Here is an 18,898-nt window from a genome sequence, read left to right on the forward strand (position 1 = left end):
AATTGAAGTCAGAAATCTTTGGGCATGGTGGCGTACCTGAATTCTCCCCTCTGTAGCATATAATATGCAATCACCCACCCATAGAGGCTAACAAACACCACAATAATGAGTAAATAAAATTACAATGTCAGCATCATGCAAGAATGCCATGAATATCTATGCTTATCTTAGCTTTGGTCATCACATGAAAAAGTGGTCCCAGAAGAGAACCAGCCCATCATTTTTTAACCATAGTGTTTGCTTTAAAGACCGCACTATGCCCAAAGGGGAAACCCCAAATAATCACTCGGGGGTGATATTCTACCTTGGTTTTGGGAAGCTTAAACTATTCATGAACAAAAAGGTAGAAACGAAATTTTCAAGTTATTCCCCGTAAAGCACTATTACCAATTCATTCAAAATTTTCATTAGGACTCATATTTTTTTTTAAATCTCTTAATTTGAGATTACAATACAAAACAATTCATAAAACAACTCTTAAAACATGCCCATAAATTGCAAGTGGCACAAAAAACCTCTGGGTAGGAAGCTGGATGTTACATACATCCACTGATTAGTAGAACACTGCTAGGGAGAATATATGCTTCTTCTTTCTGTTCAGACCCTAAATCGGTCTATAACTCTACTTCTAGGTTAAACTAACACTAGAACAAGAACTCAACATGTTTCAGTCCTCTGAATCGTTATGGGACTTTCATCAGGAGTGGTCAATAAACAAGAGTTTCACACTTTCACTGTCTTCTTTCACTGAAGTATTGGTAACAAATTGGTGGGTGTAACTGTTGATAAAATATAATAAAAAACAAGTATAAGCAATGATTGCTCAATTTTCTTGTGACAAAATTAAGTTGTCAATGCCAGACTGGGTTTTAGAATTACCTGGTCTGGCCGGTGAAGCTGGTCCTTTCGGGTTCACTGTCCTCAAATTTGGACTGTTATTACTAATAGGAAAAATATTCCTTAAGTTCTGAACCTGTAAATCAATTACATATGGGGACTCTTAGATTATGCCATCTAAAAAAGCCATCAAAAAGTTCTCACTTGTCTCAATTGCTTTTAGCCTCTATAGCAGTTTTCTTGCTAAGCTATACTGCTTGTTAGTTACTTCTTAGGGGTTTAGGAAAAGGGCTGTCTCATTCCCCTCTCACGACTGTGATGAGATGTTGTATCCCCCGTAGTTCCGGGTTCTCACCAGGTTTACTGTGACCGTGTGGAGCCTTGTGCGGTTCACTCAAAGATGTGGTCTACAACAGTAGAAAATCTCACATCAGACCCATGGTTGTCTGTACCACCATGTTGGCATCGTGGTTACTAGCGTTCTGGTAAATCAATTTTGTGGTAATAGGGGATACAGCCTATATGTAGTACCTTAGAGGCATTTCTTGGGTTTCTTTACATGATCGTCTAATCGCCAAATTTGAGCAGGTGTAAGTAACTGCTTAGGTAACATGGACGCCGACCTGCGGACATAACCAAAGAAGAACATTTATACGCCCATTGGCCACTATCTCTATAGTTAACCGTTCTAAGTGTGAAACCACAAACAGGCGCTGTGCGTTCTACAACCAGCGATAATTAAAGTCCCAATGTGAGGTCGGGTCTTACCTCCACCATAGCGATGTATCAACTGCGGCGTCCAACTACACTTCCAACTCGCGACTCCCAATCCTAAACCTGTTAAGGCATCAGCTTCGTTCCTTCAGTTTATTAACTCGCTCTTAGTACAGTAGATCCAGAGTCACATCCGAATACACCGGAAAACACTGACACTACATCTTGGGAGTGTTCAACCGTCAAAGGAAGTCCTGTTTTAGTTTCGGCATGTTTGTTTGCCTCATCACGGGTCAAGACAAAGAATGCTGCAGCATTATTAATACAAGGGGATTATAACTCTATAACCACTCTCAACATTTCCTCAAAAGGTGAACGGTCATTTCATAGAGACTGTTCTACCTTGTCCACCACCCGCAGAGCTCAAGATCTTACTGCTATGTCACATTTAATAATCATTAGTTCGATAGAGTTTTGCATGCTCAGCTTCCTCTATCTCAAGAAGAATGTGATAAGGTTTACGGGCCAGAGATAGAACATTGTTATAAGATCCAATCCATGTACCTGGCCCGTACACCTTATAACATTCACAAATACTCAAAGTTAATATCACAAATGCATGTTTGTAAGGCACCAGTTAGCCTGGTGAGCCACAAGTAGCTCCTGGTAGCTGTTGGTTTCAAGCATATAAGGCTCTTCCCTAGGGTAGAAGCAGGAACAAAATAGCTCCCAGGGATTTTGAACCCAGCCTCTCCACGCTGTGCAAACTCAGTGGAGACCAGCGGTGTGCCTCTATCATCATTGAGGTGTGTGAAAGCCTCTTCATCTGTGTATAAGAAAGGTTCTTTTGACCTCAAATCAGATTGAGGAATAGTGAGTTAACGCTGTCCCTATGGGCATAAGCCACACGATTGTAAATACTCCACATTTATATGGCCAGCGACTGATCACAACAATGTGAGTAGCAGGACACAGCTTTTGCACACAGCTTTAGGAGTGTCAGAAGGTCCTCTGTGCATGTTGCTGGCAGTAGACATTGGCAGAAGTTATCCTGCCACTCCAACTTCATTTGTATGATGTGGTGTTCCACCTGCGAAGCAGGAGTACCGGGGAGGTGAAGCCACCAACAAGAGACGGTGTAAAGAATGGGGGGGGGGATGCATCAAAGCCCTCAAGAGGTTTAACACTTCCCTGAGCCCCACCTCTCGCAGGCACACCTGTTCAAGAAGCGCAAACCATCTCCAGATTGAGAGATGCCTTTCAAAGGCTGATATAGGGTGTTCAGAGAGGGAATAACTAATCGTTCCACCACAGACCCTCAGAATTCGAGCAAGACTCAGATATTATAACCAAAGAAGTGTCCTTTTCGGACACAGTGACCTCATCAGAAGAGTCCCTAAACCCAGAGTTAGGGTACAGCAGGCCAAACGAGTGACATGGCGGCTACGTCCGTCATCATGGAGGACAATACAGAGGACACATTTGACCCAGAGGAGCTAATCGATTCAAGGACCCATTGTAAACCCCTTCCCTTAATGTCACTGAATACTTGAAATTATGTCTGTGCAAGTCTCTGGATAAGGATATCTGTGCCAAAGTCAGAACTGAATGTCCAAGACCGTACATAGAGGGGGACACGTTAGCATCGCCAGCAATGGATCTGAAAATGATGATTTTTGTGTGGAAGTCACTTAAACACCCCAAACAAGATGTAGGTAGAGCCTGGTAGACCTGCCAGGATTAATTCCTAGATTTCACAGGACCACCAGCCAAAATTCAGGACTTGGCTCAATGGGCTAAAATACTGGCACACCGACCCTATAATGCTGACTTCCTGGTTCCAGAGAACAGGCCATCTATTGGGGAATCCACACTTGGACATAGGGAGAGAAGTCACAAAAGGCATACTTTTTTAAAATTATCTGCAGGCCAGTAGAGCTGGTGGCATCAGAAGCGGGGGCTTCTGCTCAAGCTAGTCTTCATTCGCTACAGAGCTTCCAGAATTCCAGGGCACATACATGGCCCTGCATAAGGACCACCACACCAATAAAAGTGTTTTCACTTCCAAGATTTTGGCAAGGCTGGAAGAGGTCAGGCACTCTTCCAGATGCTACTACTTGGCTAGATAGCCCCAGGGAGAAATAGGGGCGAAAATGTACTGACAGGATCAACAGGCAGACTCCTTCTAATCCTGCATCAGAGGATTCAAAGGTCGGAGCTGGAGGAAACTTTAGCATTCCACTGTCAATTCACTGGTAGGCATCACACAGTACAGTTTCTAGAGAATTGGGATACGCTGTCCAGCAATGGTTGGGTGTGCCAAACTATCAGGAAGTTTCAATTGGAGTTGATAGGACCTCCCTGTTAGGTTGCCGTTCCACCTCCAATGATGTTCTCCTGAGAGAATAACAAGCTATTGGATGCAGAAATGAAAGAGCTATCATACAAGGGCGCCATAGTGCCTTCCTTGAAACACCCTCAACATTTCACCAGCAGCAGTTTCATGGTAAAGAGAAAGCAGAAGGCAAGGGCTGTCATCAATGTCAGACCATTGAGCAAATTAGCAATTTACCTGCAAGGCATAGATTTGCTGAGACATTTTCATGTGAGCAGACTGGCTAGCTCCCCTCAACCTTCACAACACATACTAATCCATTGCAATCTGCAGCCTGTACAGACATTGCCTGCAGTTTGTTTGGGCAGGTTGCTGCTTGGAATTCACTAGCCTACCAAAAAGGCGATTTTCCTCACCATAGTTTTTCACAAAGGTACTGCAATACGGAATGACCTTTCTCAGAAAAAATGTTACTAAGGAGAATCGCTGGTAAAATAGCTCAGCGGGTTGAGCGCTCACTGCTGTGATCTGCCGGTCATAGGTTTGAATCCCGGCTAACTCAGCCTTTCATCCTTCCGAGGTAGATAAATGTGTATCAATTTCGGTTGGGTGATATTGTATGTAAATATGTGCTCTGTAAAGCGCTTTGTATTAAGGCGCTATATAAATAACACGTCAGTATCATTATATATAGATAACATCATTCTCATGTCACAAGTCCTTCAGAATTATTATTTTTTATGTATTATTATTATTATTATCATTATTATTATTATTATTATTATTAATATGGGATTTCTATTAAGTTGGGAAAAATCTGCTTGGGTGCCAGTCTACGAGTTGATCTTCCTGAGATTTTCAGTGAATACTCTTGAAGCCAATCCCAGTCTTCCCCAAGAGACAAATTGTCCAATGAAGTAGGAAGTGCTTCTCTTCCTAGAGAAGTCTCTGATGTCGCTCTGAGAAATCGCGACCGTCGTAGGTCAATCCTTATCTCTATCTAGGCTATTTTCCCAGACCACTTTCATTATCGGGCCTTTCATGACTAAAAATACACAAATGGGTCACATATTCTCAGGTATTTCCTTTGTCAAAGGTAGTCTCAGTAGAGCTTAGCTTGTCGTTCGACTACAAAGTCGCGTGGGATAGCAGGGCCAATTTTAGCTCCAGGCTACATCTAGTAATAGAGTAGGATGCGAGTGGAACCGGGTGAGGTGCTTAGTGCAGAAATGTAGCGACAGAGGGGAAGTGGCTGGAGATGTATAACAATCATTTAGAGCTTTTGGTGGGTGTGTTCTCCATCCGGGCCTAAGCAGGGGACAAACTGAAATGTTGCATCTTGTTCAGTATGGACAAACTGTCAACCGTCTGGTACATAAATAATCTGGGAGGCACACATACCCAACTCTTTGCAGAGATGGCGAAAAACCTTTAGCACTAGTGGCTTGGAAAACAATGTAAATCAAAGCAGAATATTATCTAGGTCTATCTAATAAGGTGGCAGATTGGAATTCCATGTATTTTAATGGTTCCAGCTAAGCATTTGGGCACCTCTGCAGATCTTTCTGCTGCTTGGCTCAACATGCAACTGTCATGTTTTATTTAGCTGGAGCTCAGTTCCAGAAGTGATCACTTCAGACAACTTAGTCAAGCCATGGTCGCAGAGGATAGGCTGTGCCTTTCAACAACGGCCATGATAGGGAGGAACCTGGCAAAGGAATTTCAACAGTGTGTTTGCCTGTTCTTCTGGAACTTTCATCGATTTTCCAATGTGAATACCCCAGAGCCCCTTTATATCACAGATCCTCATTCATTGGTGAAGCCATGCTTGCTGAAGCTATTAGCCAGAGGATTTCCAGTTGTGCTGGTCCATCTTGGGCCTTTCGTTTAAGGCTGAGGAGCTCATCAGAGGCCAGGCAGCCACATCTAAATATTATTGAGCGGCATGGGTCAGTTGGATTTGCTGGTTTTTGGAGACGGGTGCCATTCTGGTTTCAGCACTGCTAGATGTAGTTTTGAATTATCCAACGAGCTTGGCAGAGGAAGGCAAGGCACTCCCCACACAGTGAATAGTAATTGCTCTGTCATTTCAGTGGGTCACTTGCCAGTAGGGGAATAGCTATTGGGAATCACCATCTGATATGCCAGTTGCTCGAAGGACTATGAATCACAAATCCTCCGGTGGCACACTATTCTATTTTGTGGGATGTCAATTTGCTTATGAACTTGTTTGGAATCTGGAGTTCCAATGATATCTTTCCAGGATGGGCCTTTTATTTAAGCTATCAATTCTTTTATACTTAATCCCTGATGAGCGCCCAGTGTTAGAGCTTTAGGCATGTCAGATTGAGACCCTCTGCAGGAGGGGACAATAATCAACTTCTTATCTCGGTTCACAACCACATAGACCAGTTCTCCAGCATGGGGTGTTACATGGATTCACATGCTCATGAATATTCCCCTTCATCAAGCGGGGAATCCACGGTAATATTAAAGCAGTTTCGCTTTAAAGCGAAAAATTGCTTGTCGCTTCTATAGCCTATTGTTGTCACTTTGGGCCATAACGTCCCAGCCAATGACATTCGTCCTCCTAAGCTCCACACCTGGTGGCCATCTTCTGATTTTTACCGCTCGTGTCTCGCTCCTTGATAATCTTGATAACTTTTTCCTATTTTTGTGAGAAATCGTCTTCAATTCATCCTTTCATTAACTGGTGTGACTACCGTGACAGGGACCAGTTGCCACACAAGATTTGTTCTATCGTTCAATCTCCAAACCGTGTGAGGCAGCAGGCTCAAGCTTGGGCCTTCTCTACATGCACTATGGCAGACACCACGAGAAAAAGCCTCTTCAGTCCCTGCTTGAAATATGGCCTGAAAAACGTCTTTGTTAAAGATCGTCATCTCAAATGCATTTACTGCTCGCATCCAGACCACGACACAGATGGATGTTCACTCTGCCAGGCCTTTTATTCAAAGCCACAGAAAGACCAACATAGAAGTTTCATTGACGAGCCCTGCGGCTGAGGAGTCCATGTTGGATAAACACTGGTTGTCGTCGCCCTCCCTGTCAATGGGGTCTGCCATCGAGCGGACAGGTTCCGTCTGTGAGACAATTGTTGATGCCAGCTGTGAAGCACAAGGCTCCGTCATCGAGGACCTTGTCGAGGGACCTGTCAGCAGCTTCACCGTCGACAACCTCTTTGTCATCACGGGCCTCGTCTAGGGACCCATCAGCGGCAACACCGTCAATGACCTCATCCACCAATGCCGTTACCCCGTTGATGACTTAATCCAGGAAGACTGGCTTTCTGTCAACGACTTCCATCTCGTTGACGACTTAGTCCACCAAGACTACTGCCTCGTCTACGGGCTTGTACACCCAGGCATGTTGCCATGACGATTACTACCACTCCCAGATTGGCCCTACCGTCTAGCCCTCCCTCGGCGGTACCGGCCCCCGTCAGCATCAGCACCAATACCTGCGCCACATGCTCCGGTCATTGTCTCATTTCCTAGAGGCACTAGTTTGGAGACAGAGATGCCTCCAACTCTCACATTCCTCCCAAGACCCACCATGGCCACACCGCTCTTGACATTGGTTCCGTTAAATCCACCACAGGTGTCATCCCCAGACCCAGTGATTCAGTCTTCCAGTGCTTCTCAGGAGGACCTACCAGAAGGTTCCTACTCCGACCAAGAAGGTGGTCAGGGTGAACCTGATACCATTCTGCCAGTGCCTCGACAAGGGGCTCAGCCATCTCGCAAGCCATCTCGGCCGCCGAAAAGCCCATGGCCTCCTAACCAGAGGTCAGAAATCATGCAGCATCTTCCATCTGCACCATTGGTCGAAGTGGGCGTGTGCAGTCGGGAGCGGTGCTTCTCTACTTCTTTTAATTAAGTTGTACCGTTCCTATACTTTTATTTTAAAAAGAAACCGTTGCGGAATGGTTTTGTTTTAAAATAAAAGTGTAGGAAGAAGTTGAAAGGTGCACTTTCAGTGCACTGCACTGAACGTTCCCTTAAAAGCAGGCATATGTGTTTTGGTGTTTGTATTGTGCATGGGAGGGGGCGTGGGAATGGGGTTTGTGGGGAGCCGTGCAGACCAGCAGGGAACATAGTTCCACTACTTCTTTTCGTACACTTCGACCACTGGTCTGCACCCATACCTGCTCCAACAGGGAGTCCTCCCCAAGGCCTTCCCGGGCCCGAATGACACCATCTCATACAGCCCTGGTTGCCCGTCGGGAATGGCCAGTTGCAAATCTTCCTGTGGTGGAGGAGGCAGCTCAGACAGACAGACGATACCAATACTGTCACAAACCCAAGGCACACAGGGGACGGATGAGTTCGATGTCAAGATGCTCTCCAGGGACTCTCTGCCAGATGAGATTGTTTTGTTTCATACCATGATCCTCGTGCTGCAAAACTATTCAACCTCATTCCTGAGGAAAAGAAGAAAAAATGTTTCCTTTTTGAATGGCGAGAGTCCTCCAGGAAGACTATGGTTTCAGTTCCCCTTCTGGATAACATTTGGGAAGCTGGTTATGAAGGCCCTGAACACGGCCTCTGCAAAAAAGGACCACTTGGAGAAGAAGTACCAGGTCCCTGACATGGCCCTGAAGTGCCTCGATCCCTACCATCACCAGACTCTGTGGTCTCTGCAGCAGCAGGGAAAGGGTTCTTTAATGCATCTCCCTCTTTTATGGTTCCTTCCGATGAGGAGGGTATGAAGCTGAATGCGACTGGGAAATGCATTATCACAACTGCAGCATCAAAGCCACCAACGCAGGGCGCAGTTGCGCAGTGGAACCTTCAGGATGTGAGCCGCCATAGCTCCTGAGCCGCGGCGAATATCCTGCAATTCTATCCTGACTCCTTGCCAAGACCGCACTCAAAAAAGATAGCCCCGGACTGCAGAAGCACTGTACTTGCGATGGCTGCATTCCCAAAGGAAATTGGAGTCGGGAACCCTCTCAACGGACCGCCTAAAGAGTGGAAGGGTGATGGGTGCCATCTTCTCCCGCTTGGCCCTGCACCGAGGCTGGGAGCCTCCGACGCCCAGGATTGCCCAACCGGCTACAAGCATCGAGGTGGATCCTCCCTCCCGCCACAGGGGTACAGGGTGTTGCACCCACAGAAGCCACCCAAGCGGGACCCAGCAGAGCAGAGCGGAGATCCCGGGACTGCCGCTCATCCCCCAAGCTGGCGAGACTACGAGAGGCGCAGCCGGTACACAGCCTTGCATGGCCCACCGCGGTGATCAGGTGAGGGGACGGGAACTGGGGACGCCCTTTCCTGCTGCCGTACGCGGCTGCACCCAAGACAGCTCGGTGGAGCATCACCCCCCCATTCCTCCCTCACCCGCCCCCCGCAAGCCCATCGCTACGACCTGCAGAGGAGCACAGATCGGGGCCTAAGCGCCCATAGGACCAAGGCAACCTTTGTCTGCTGTGTGGGTCAGTGCCCATAACAGGGAGCGGGAGGCGGGCCGTGCCTTCAACTCCGGCGTTCACGCACCCCGTGGTGAAGAACTGAAGGTGGAGGATGGCACACTCGGGGGGGACCCCCCCCAGGAGCGCAGACTCCCTCTAGTCTAACTACTACCACGGCAGCCCTTGCCTGCAGCACCGGTCAGAGCCCCGTAACAGGGAGCGGAAGGCAGGCCTGCGCCTTCAACTCCGGCGCCCACACACCCTGCAGTGCAGAACTGAAGGTGGAGGAGCCTGCATAACATTTGGGGAGACCCCCCCAGCAACAGACCGATGACCAGGACGACAGGGCATTAAACCCCGGAGCCCACAGGATCAGGGGCACAAACTCCCCCCAGTCTAACTACTCAACACCAGCAAAGGGCACCCTAAAGCCTACCAGCCACTGCATAGGTGGGCATACAGCCCAGCACACGGTCCTGAGGATTCCCCCGGCCAGCGAGTCATAGGAATTGTGCAGGGCGACAAGGGGCCACATGGGAAGAGGCCCTCTCAACAGACCCCAGCCCAACAGTGGGGGCGTTCAGGAACTTAAACTAGGAATCAGAGACAGGCCGGGGGGACAAGAACCGGGGAACCTGGCTCCGATGCACTGGACGTCCGGCACCACAAGCCGCAAAAAGACACACTCCCCTCACAAACGGGCCAGGCTCACCCCATTCAGACAAGGCGGATCACAAAGGAGCAAGAAGAGGCGCTGAGCCCAACCGAGTGCTATACGGATCAAACATTCCACTGCCATAAAGCCCAAGCCCCCACCTTTATAAGACCTTCGATCCGAAGCCTGCTGAGCAGCGGACTACCCACACAACACTATGAGGAAGGACATGGTCAAGAAGGCTGGTCTCCAATGTAAGATGGATCAAAATACAGTGGGGGCCTCTCAAACAGCAGGGGCAAGCACTAGTGGAACAGAGGACATGGAAGTGGGGCCAACAGACTCTCAAATTACGCTCTGTGACATAATGAAGGCCATAAACGAATCCAGATCCTCTATGGAAGAGAAAATGGGTAGACTCTTGTCGGAGGTGACCCTCATTAGACAGGACATGAGGAACATGAGCTCAAGAGTTAGGGAAGCGGAGCAACGCATCTCAGACTCAGAGGACGCCTTTAAGAAAATGGAAAAACAACTAGTGATGGTTACCCAGAAACTCACGCAACTCGAGAACCGGGAAGAAGACAGCGAGGGGAGAGCCAGGCTGAATATCCGCATTCTCTGAGTACCGGAAAAAGAGGAGGGACCCAATATGGAGCTCTTCTTGGAGCAATGGCTAACGGAACTCTTTGCCCCTAAGAAACTTTCCAAATTCTTTTCGGTAGAAAGTGCGCACAGGATGCCAACGGACCGCCCCGTCCCCGGGGCCCCCCCCTCACTATTACCGTGACACTATTCCCTGCTACAGATGGCACACGCCGCTGGCCCCATTTCGTACAATGGCTACCGAATCAGGTTCTTCCCGGACTATACCAAGGAAGTTAAAAAAGCCTGCCAATCCTTTGAATCCATTAAAAAGAAGCTGCACTCACTAGACATTAAGTACGCGCTCTTTTTCCCGGCACAACTCAAAGTACATTATGATGGCACGGTGCACCTCTTTCATAACCCAAAAGAGGCATGGTTGTAGCTCGAAAAGGAACGTACGTCCTGTCGCAGCCAGAACATCGTACACCCAGTGGGTGACCCTGTGGAGGACCAAACCGGGGTCGGTCTCCAGCACTGAGAGAACCGCAATCACCAGAACCAGCACCTCCCACTGAATCTGAGCCCGGGGAGAGGGTAAGGGATGACCCGGGGCCCACAGATCCCAAAAGCACCCTTGCAGGTGGCACAGGAGCAGGCGACTTCAGCAGCCTCGGAATCGGAGGCGATGGCTTGTGCAATCCGCTGCAGCGACCACCCTGCAACCGGTTGACTTAGTTTTTCGCACCCAGTTGGAGCGGAGTTAGGGATACAGGTTTTTCTAGTTGGGGAGGGGTACAAGGAGGGTAAGGGGGTAGTTCAGATACCACAGTTGGGTTGATCATGTTTCTTCTAGAGTTACGATTCTACGCAGCACGCACTGGCACCCTTAGGCGACAGAAAAGGGCTGGTGGATGACCGGAGCAAAGTGGGAGGAGGAGGCACCACACAGGCAGAAATGGGATTTCCCTGGGATGATGGCTCTTGAAGGGAAGATCACAGTGATGACCTGGCACTTGAACGGGTTATGTTCTGGAGTTAAGAGGAGACTAATCTTCCAATACCTTAACAGGCACCCCCCCTCACAGAGACCCACTTAGCAGGGACAGAATGCAGGTTTTTCCTTAGATCCAACTACAAGGTGTCTTTCCATGCAGGCTTTTCCCGGGGCTCAAGGGGAGCACTCGTACTCTTGCACAAAAGGGACCCATTCCAGCTGACGGAGGTGAGATCTGACCCAAGGGGGCGATACATACTGGCTAAGGGAGAACTAGGAGGCAATACCCTGGTAATGGTAGCAGTTTATGCTCCCCAACTTTCTATGGATCCCCTGACAGAACTGCAAGGACTCACGACTCAATGCCACGCTGACACCTGGATATTAGGAGGGGACTTCAAAGAAGTAATGGACCGAGGCCTCGACAGATCCAACATAGGCCCAAGAAGCCCGTCGACATCCACTAAATTGCACGCCTTCACTGAAGCCCTGGGGTGGCTAGACACCTGGAGGTGGCTACATCCCACTGAAAGGGGTACTCTTTTCTCTCTGGGGCCAACGCCTCGATGTCACCCATTGACTACTTGTTTTTCCCCGCCAACATGATGCACTGGCTGCTGTCCGCTAAATTCCTAGTGAGAGGGATCTCAGACCACTCCCCCCCTGATCACCAAACTAAAGAAAGGGAGGGCAAAGCCCCAAGGGCCGGGGCGCCTTAATACTTATTACCTGGGAGAACCCAAATTCATAGAAGGCCTTGCAGCCAAGACTGATGAATACTTTGAGATAAATGCAGGAATGGTAGACAGCCCAATCATGCTTTGGGAAGGGTACAAGGCGACGCTACGGGGTGAGGCCCTGTCAGTGGTCGCAGCCAAATGGAGACAGCACAGGGAGACGGTAGAGAAGGCTGAGAGGGTGGTCCAACAAACAGAGGTGGAGTTCCTCTCCTCTGGGGCACAGGAGGCCAAGCAGGCGCTCGTCACAGCGCAACAGTCACTACTCAACATTGCGCTGTATAACGCTAAAGAAGCCCACCAGGCAAGTCAGAGCTGGATTCACGAAATGGGGGATAAAGGGGGAAAACGCTGGCCTGGCTGGAAAGGAGGGAAGGAGGGCCAAGGCATGTCCGAGCCCTACGCAACACCCACAGGGAAGAAATCACCGGGGACACAGAGATAGCTGAGGCCTTCGCGCAATATTATGAAACGCTATACAGCGTGGGAAGTAGAGACCAGCAAGACTGGGACGAGGCGGTACTTGAACAAGTGCCTATCCCGAGACTATCGGCTCAGCAGGCTTCCGGATTGGAAGCTGACATATCAGAAGAGGAGGTTTCCGAGGCAGTCACCCAGCTACTGCCCGGGAAGACACTTGGGTCCAGCGGGTTTCCGATAGAGGTATGGAAGCGACTGAGGGAGAGGATTAATGGCCATTTACATCGCCTCTTTTTACAATGCAAGACAGACGGGGACCTCCCACCCGACCTCAAACAGGCATACATAGTTGTCCTCCCAAAACCAGACAAATCCCCGGAATATTGCGCGTCATACAGGCCAATCTCCCTAATAAACGGGGAGGCCAAGGTCCTGGCCTGAATTCTAGCCAACCGCCTAATGCCTGTGATAGGCTCACTGATGCACCCGGACCACGTCGGTTTTATGCCCTCCAAACCCCCTAGAATGAATATTTGCAGGGCGCAGCTAGCCATTGATTTAGCTACCACGATACCGGATGAGTTGGCGCTACTCGCCATAGACTTTGAGAAGGCGTTCGATTCCGTGAGATGGGAGTCCCTCTGGGAAATGATGAGCAGAATGGGATTCGGCGAGAACTTCCTGGCCTGGGTCCGGCTATTATACACCTCCCCTGTAGCCGCAGTAAGGGTAAATGGGACCACATCCTGGAACTTTGCACTGGAAAGAGGCACGCGACAGGGCTGCCCCTTCTCGCTACTGCTTTTCATTCTCGCGATAGAATCACTTGAAATACGGCTAAGAGAAAGTCCAAACAGGGTGGGATTCAAATGGCCGTGGGGGGGAGAAAACAGGGTATCGCTTTACGTGGATGACCTCTTAATCTACATGAGCAACCCCAAGGTCTCGTGCCCAATCGTGACAGGAATATTGCAAGAATACCAAACATTTTCTGGGCTTAAAATCAACTGGCAAAAGTGGGTTCTTTTTCCAATACAGGGCGGAACAACATGGCCCCCTCATGAATGCCCATACACAGTGGTTACAGCAGGCTTTAAATACCTAGGACTCCATTTCAGCCCTCAATTAGGAGATTACACCCAGCTCAACCTAACCTTGGCGATGAATAGGTTTGCATCAGACACCACCCACTGGCAATCCCTCCCACTGACCCTTCTGGGCAAGGCGGCCCTGTTCAAAATGCTGGCCCTGCCCAAATGTCTATATGTCCTGCAGAACGCCCTGCTCCCAATCCCAAAAAGACTTTCATTGATATTAATGGATCCTTGAGGGGGCTCCTGTGGTGAAGGAAACAACCCCAGGTGCCACTGAAGACGCTGCAGAGGTCTATATGGGAGGGAGGTATAGGCCTACCTAATCTGCGTAGATACTACTGCGCAGCACAGCTGGGGTCGGTAAATGACTGACTACATGGGGACCAATCTCTCCCACACATTGCGGCAGAGAGGCGACGACTGGGAGGGAGGACACCCAGGCAAGCCCTATATGGGGGGGGAAGCAATAACTCGCAACCCTACCCGGGCCAATGAAACATACTTGTCAGGTTTGGGCAGAGGCTCACCAAGACATAGACCGACCCTCGCACAACACATTTGGCATAACGCACTCCTTGGGGAACTGTTGAAAGAAGGGTACCTGAAAAGCTGGGCAAGGAAAGGGATAGACAACCTGGCAGACGTTACAAAGGACGGCAGGCCTAGGCCGTTCCGGGAACAACAACTGCAGTACTGCCTGTCCACAGCAGAGGGGTTCAGATATAGGCAAATATCCCACATCATATCAGCCCAGTTCCCTTCCCCGGGCGACATTCCAAGCAACTTCCACACTCGAGGCTAACTTATTCGAGGCAGGTAATCCCACTAAGGTAACATCCACCTTATATCAGATACTCACAGTGTTTGGGGCCGAAGACCTCACCAACCTGCAGTGCAATTGGAACAAGACTTGGGTAGGATCGAACATGAAGAATGGGTAGAGGCCTTGAAGTTCCCGAGAGAGGTTGGAATAGCGCGCACGATTGCGACTAATACAATTTAAAATCCTCCACAGGGTATATTACTCTCGCACAATGCTCACTAGATGGGGGAGGATCGATAGTGATGCCTGCCTCAGATGCAGAAGGGAAGGAGGCGCTTACTACCACACACTCTGGGAATGTTCACAAATTAGAACCTTTTGGGCCAATTGCATCCAGGAACTGTCCACCATAATGAGGGCCCTGATCCCCTTGGAACCCAAACTGGCACTATTGGGAATATGGGAAAGCACAGACTTTAACAGCTATGAGAAAACCTTTCTGGCCGTAGCCCTAGGGCTGATTAAAATACTGATAGCAGCTGCATGGGGTTCAGCGGAGTGCCCCAGACTAAACAATGGGTGGCGGAAATGGACCGTTGTATGGACCTCGAAAGAAGGGTATACAGAGCCTGGGGTAATCCCCGAAAATTCACAAAGGTATGGGGGAAATGGGAAGATAGGGACTAACTTGATGATACGTTTGAACAGTAGGATCTTTTATGTTCTCCCACAGACTCTCCGCACCGACGCCTGGGAAGGTGCGCTCTCAGACCAGCAAGAAAATCAAGTTGATCCTTAACTGTATTATGCATAAGTCATATCTTGTTATGTATTGTTTTTTCTGTATAAAACAAACAGATTTGTAAAAAAAAGAAAAATCCACCAACGCGTTGGCCATTCTCTCGAGGTATGATAGAGAACTTTGGTACAAATTGGGACCCATACTTGACTTTCAACCGGATGACAAGAAGGCATTAGCCCTTGCTTTGTTCCACGATGGGGAAGTTGCCTCTAACCATGCTATCACCGTCGCCCTGGACATCGCAGATTCGGGCTTCCGGCAGATGGGTAATGGAGTGACCTTCTGCCGAAACGGTTGGCTCAAGGCCACCAACGTCCGCCCTGATGTGCATACGAAGGTGGTGGACATGCCATTCAATAGTGAAAATCATTTAGAAAAAGTTTAGTTTAGTTTAATTTGTAGAAAGCACCACTCGCCCATATGCCACAGAGCACTGGACAAACAATACCACACATTCAATAACAAAGAAAAACACCATAAATTAACAAATCTCAGCATTCAGATGGGCAAGAATTACAACAGTACAAGTGTCCACCCTAGGGCATCAGCCACCACCTCAAAAGAAGAAGAATTCTCCAAGGAAGAGAAAAACGAAAGACTCAACATGTCAGTTAAGCACCAGTCTTAAATTGGAGGCAGATGATAAGTTCTTCAGCTTTTTAAAGCAACTCAAAAATGCTGGCAAATTACTCTGGCCACAGCCAATGACACTACAGTCCGTATTACTCATTGAACACCAGTCTGGGATTTGCATCCTCCGAAGAAGTCTTGCAGCCTAATGCAACAATGGCCCACTCTCATGTGAAGCCAGGACAAAACCTTGTTGTTTAAGGCTCCTCTAAACTCATTCCTCTCCAGTTTATCCGCGTTGGTTAGAATAATGTTCCTATGGCCCATAATGGGCGCTCTTTGGTGTATATGTGATATCTCTGGCATTGTGGACTTTTAAATACGGATATTCCTCCCACAAGTGTAAGCATCTGGCCTATGTAAGGGAGTCTTAGAGACTATGATCTTTGCAGAGCCACCGTAGCAAGACATGATGAATCTAGAGGTGCAAGCACCAATAAAGTACATGGGAAAAATCAGGTTAGATTGATTGGGATTTCGGTGAGTTTACTCATGCCAGTCACCTCACAAATCATTTCAACCAGTTCTGTTTAAGTGGCTATATCCATCCGGTTGGGAGGGGCCTGATTTCCATTTAAATCGGTTTGGCACTGAAAGTCAGTCCTTTCAATAGGTGCCTGGATTAGCATTATGTAGAAGGAATCTACCTATCGGCTGACATCCAAACTTTTTTTACATTGAGATAGAAAATGATCTTCTCTTTAATGGATTGCCAGCTCACAACACAGGGAGATCCAGCATCCAAACCCTTTCTATTCCAATGGACCTGTGCAAGGGCCTTAGCAATACAAGTCTACATGCATTTCACGGTTAACTGCATCACCCTGGATAAAGCCAAAGTTAGATTGACGTCAAATCCAGATTGATTCTCGGTCAGTGATACACCTAATGGACCTGCATGATAATTTCTACAAACCACTTCTTCTGTGGTCATATTTACGCTTGTCATAGTAATAGGCAAACAAGAATCATTATCCTCCCTAAAAATGGGCACGGAAACAGCACCCTCATTGGGCATTCTCCCGCTGAGGCAGTCCTTTCGATCATCCAAGGGGAAGGTCTTGAGATCATCGAAAGGGTTCACCTAACCCGATCATCAACCCTCTCGTTCCACCACCCAGCAGGTCTTTAGGGGACATTCCCAAGCCTACAGAGGAGGATCCCCGAGCCAGAAGGCAGACACCAAAACAAGCCTGACCCGGTCCAGGGCCTGTGCCCTCATTTCAGCACCCCCGTTGGATGCCGGTTGTCGCAGTTTGCCAACAAGTGGTGCAAAATCTCAACAGACAAATGGGTGCTCAATATCACCCAACAGGGTCAGACCCTGTAATTCCAAGACACATTCCCTTGCATTCCTCCCGTCTCCAGAAAAGAGCAGCGTGTACTGCAGCTACTAAAGGAGGTTCTTGACATGTTAAAAATGGGGCAATACAACCTGTCCTCTGCGCCTCCGGGACTCCGGAGTTTCCTCCAGATACTTTCTTGTCCGAAAGAAGTCAGGACGATGGAGACCCATTCTGGACTTAAGACACCTCAACAAATTCCTCAAGTCCCAAAAGTTCAGGGTGGCCACATTGCAGCATGTGCTCAGCAAGCTAGAAGAAGTGGGATTTCCTGGTGACCCTTGACTTGGAGGATGCTTACTTCCACATCCCCATTCATCGCAGGCACAGGATGTTCATGCATTTTATAGTTCAGGGAAGACATTACCAGTCCAAGGCCCTGCCATTTGGCCTAAAATCTTCCCCGAAAGTGTTCACCAATTGCTTGGCTCTGGTAGCAGCGCACCTTCGGCGCGGGGGAATCTTTTTCTATCCCTATCTGAACAATTGGCTGATCTAATCCCGCTCTCAAGCGCTGGCAGTTCAGCACATGACAGAGACCATCCAAGTCCTAACTTCTATGGGATTCTCGATAAACTGTCCCAAATCCTGCATGCTATCATCTCAGAACGCACTATTTCTGGGGGCCCGCCACAACACACTGTCGTGTCTAGCAACGCCTTCATAAGAAAGAATAAAAGCCTTCTTAGGGAAGGTTCATCAGTAATTGGCAGTTCACGTTGCAACAGTCCGATTCATCGAGTCCCTGCTAGAGAAGATGTCCTTGTGCATCCAACTGGTTCCTTTTTGCAGCCTGCAGAGGAGACCCCTTCAAGAGTTTCTGGATTCCAGATGGCAACAATTCACAGGTTCATTGACCAACCAGATCAACCTCAATCCGTCTTTCCGTCAAGCCCGTCATTGGTGGTCCATTTGCCCTCATCTCTTGCCGTGAGTTCCTTTTCAGACCCCTGCTCATCAGGCCCCAGCACCCTTATTCTTAGCACCTACACCCTAGGATTCCCCTGGTGTGAACTCCATCTAAGCGGGACCAGCTACGTCAGCTCACCCTTCCTTGGAGGCGTCCCAGGGACCCTAAGGACGAGCTTGCCGCAACCAATCCTCTTCCTAAACTCAGGTACCATCCACATGAAGAGTGATGCCAGAAGATGGCCTCTGTGGGTGGTTTAAGGAAGGCATGGTATCAAACAGTAAGACAGACACAAGTGATCAGAGTTCAAGGGTGTTTATTGAACTTCAATTTGGATTGAAAAACGCCTATCTAATCCTAATTCTAAAGATGGGAGCAAGCTACGACCATCAAATACTAATAACGCAGTCCTAGTCGAGTCTGTCAAAATAAAAGGGCCTATACTAATAAACATATTGCCAATCCTTACTTCTAAATACAAGTAGTGTGGGAAAAAATGTTATTAAAAAATAAAAGTGTTCAAGGAATGACATATCAGGATGTTCAAGCCGTTGGCTTCCCTTCCCCACATTTTCAGCATGGGACAAGGCAGCACACTCGAGCTTGGCTCCTCTAGCACGAGGATGCAGTTCAAAATCTTAA

General features: G+C 48.4%; 1 protein-coding gene across 3 annotated transcripts in view; it reads right to left on the reverse strand.

Annotated features, from left to right (window-relative positions):
- The window catches only part of MYO5C (myosin VC), a 1,282,854-nt gene that overhangs the window by 838,313 nt on the left and 425,643 nt on the right, over positions 1-18,898 (reverse strand). The gene's annotated exons all lie outside the window — the stretch shown is intronic.

Source organism: Ambystoma mexicanum, chromosome 11, assembly GCF_040938575.1.
Source record: "Ambystoma mexicanum isolate Mex_15411 chromosome 11, UKY_AmexF1_1, whole genome shotgun sequence".
Taxonomy (NCBI): domain Eukaryota; kingdom Metazoa; phylum Chordata; class Amphibia; order Caudata; family Ambystomatidae; genus Ambystoma; species Ambystoma mexicanum.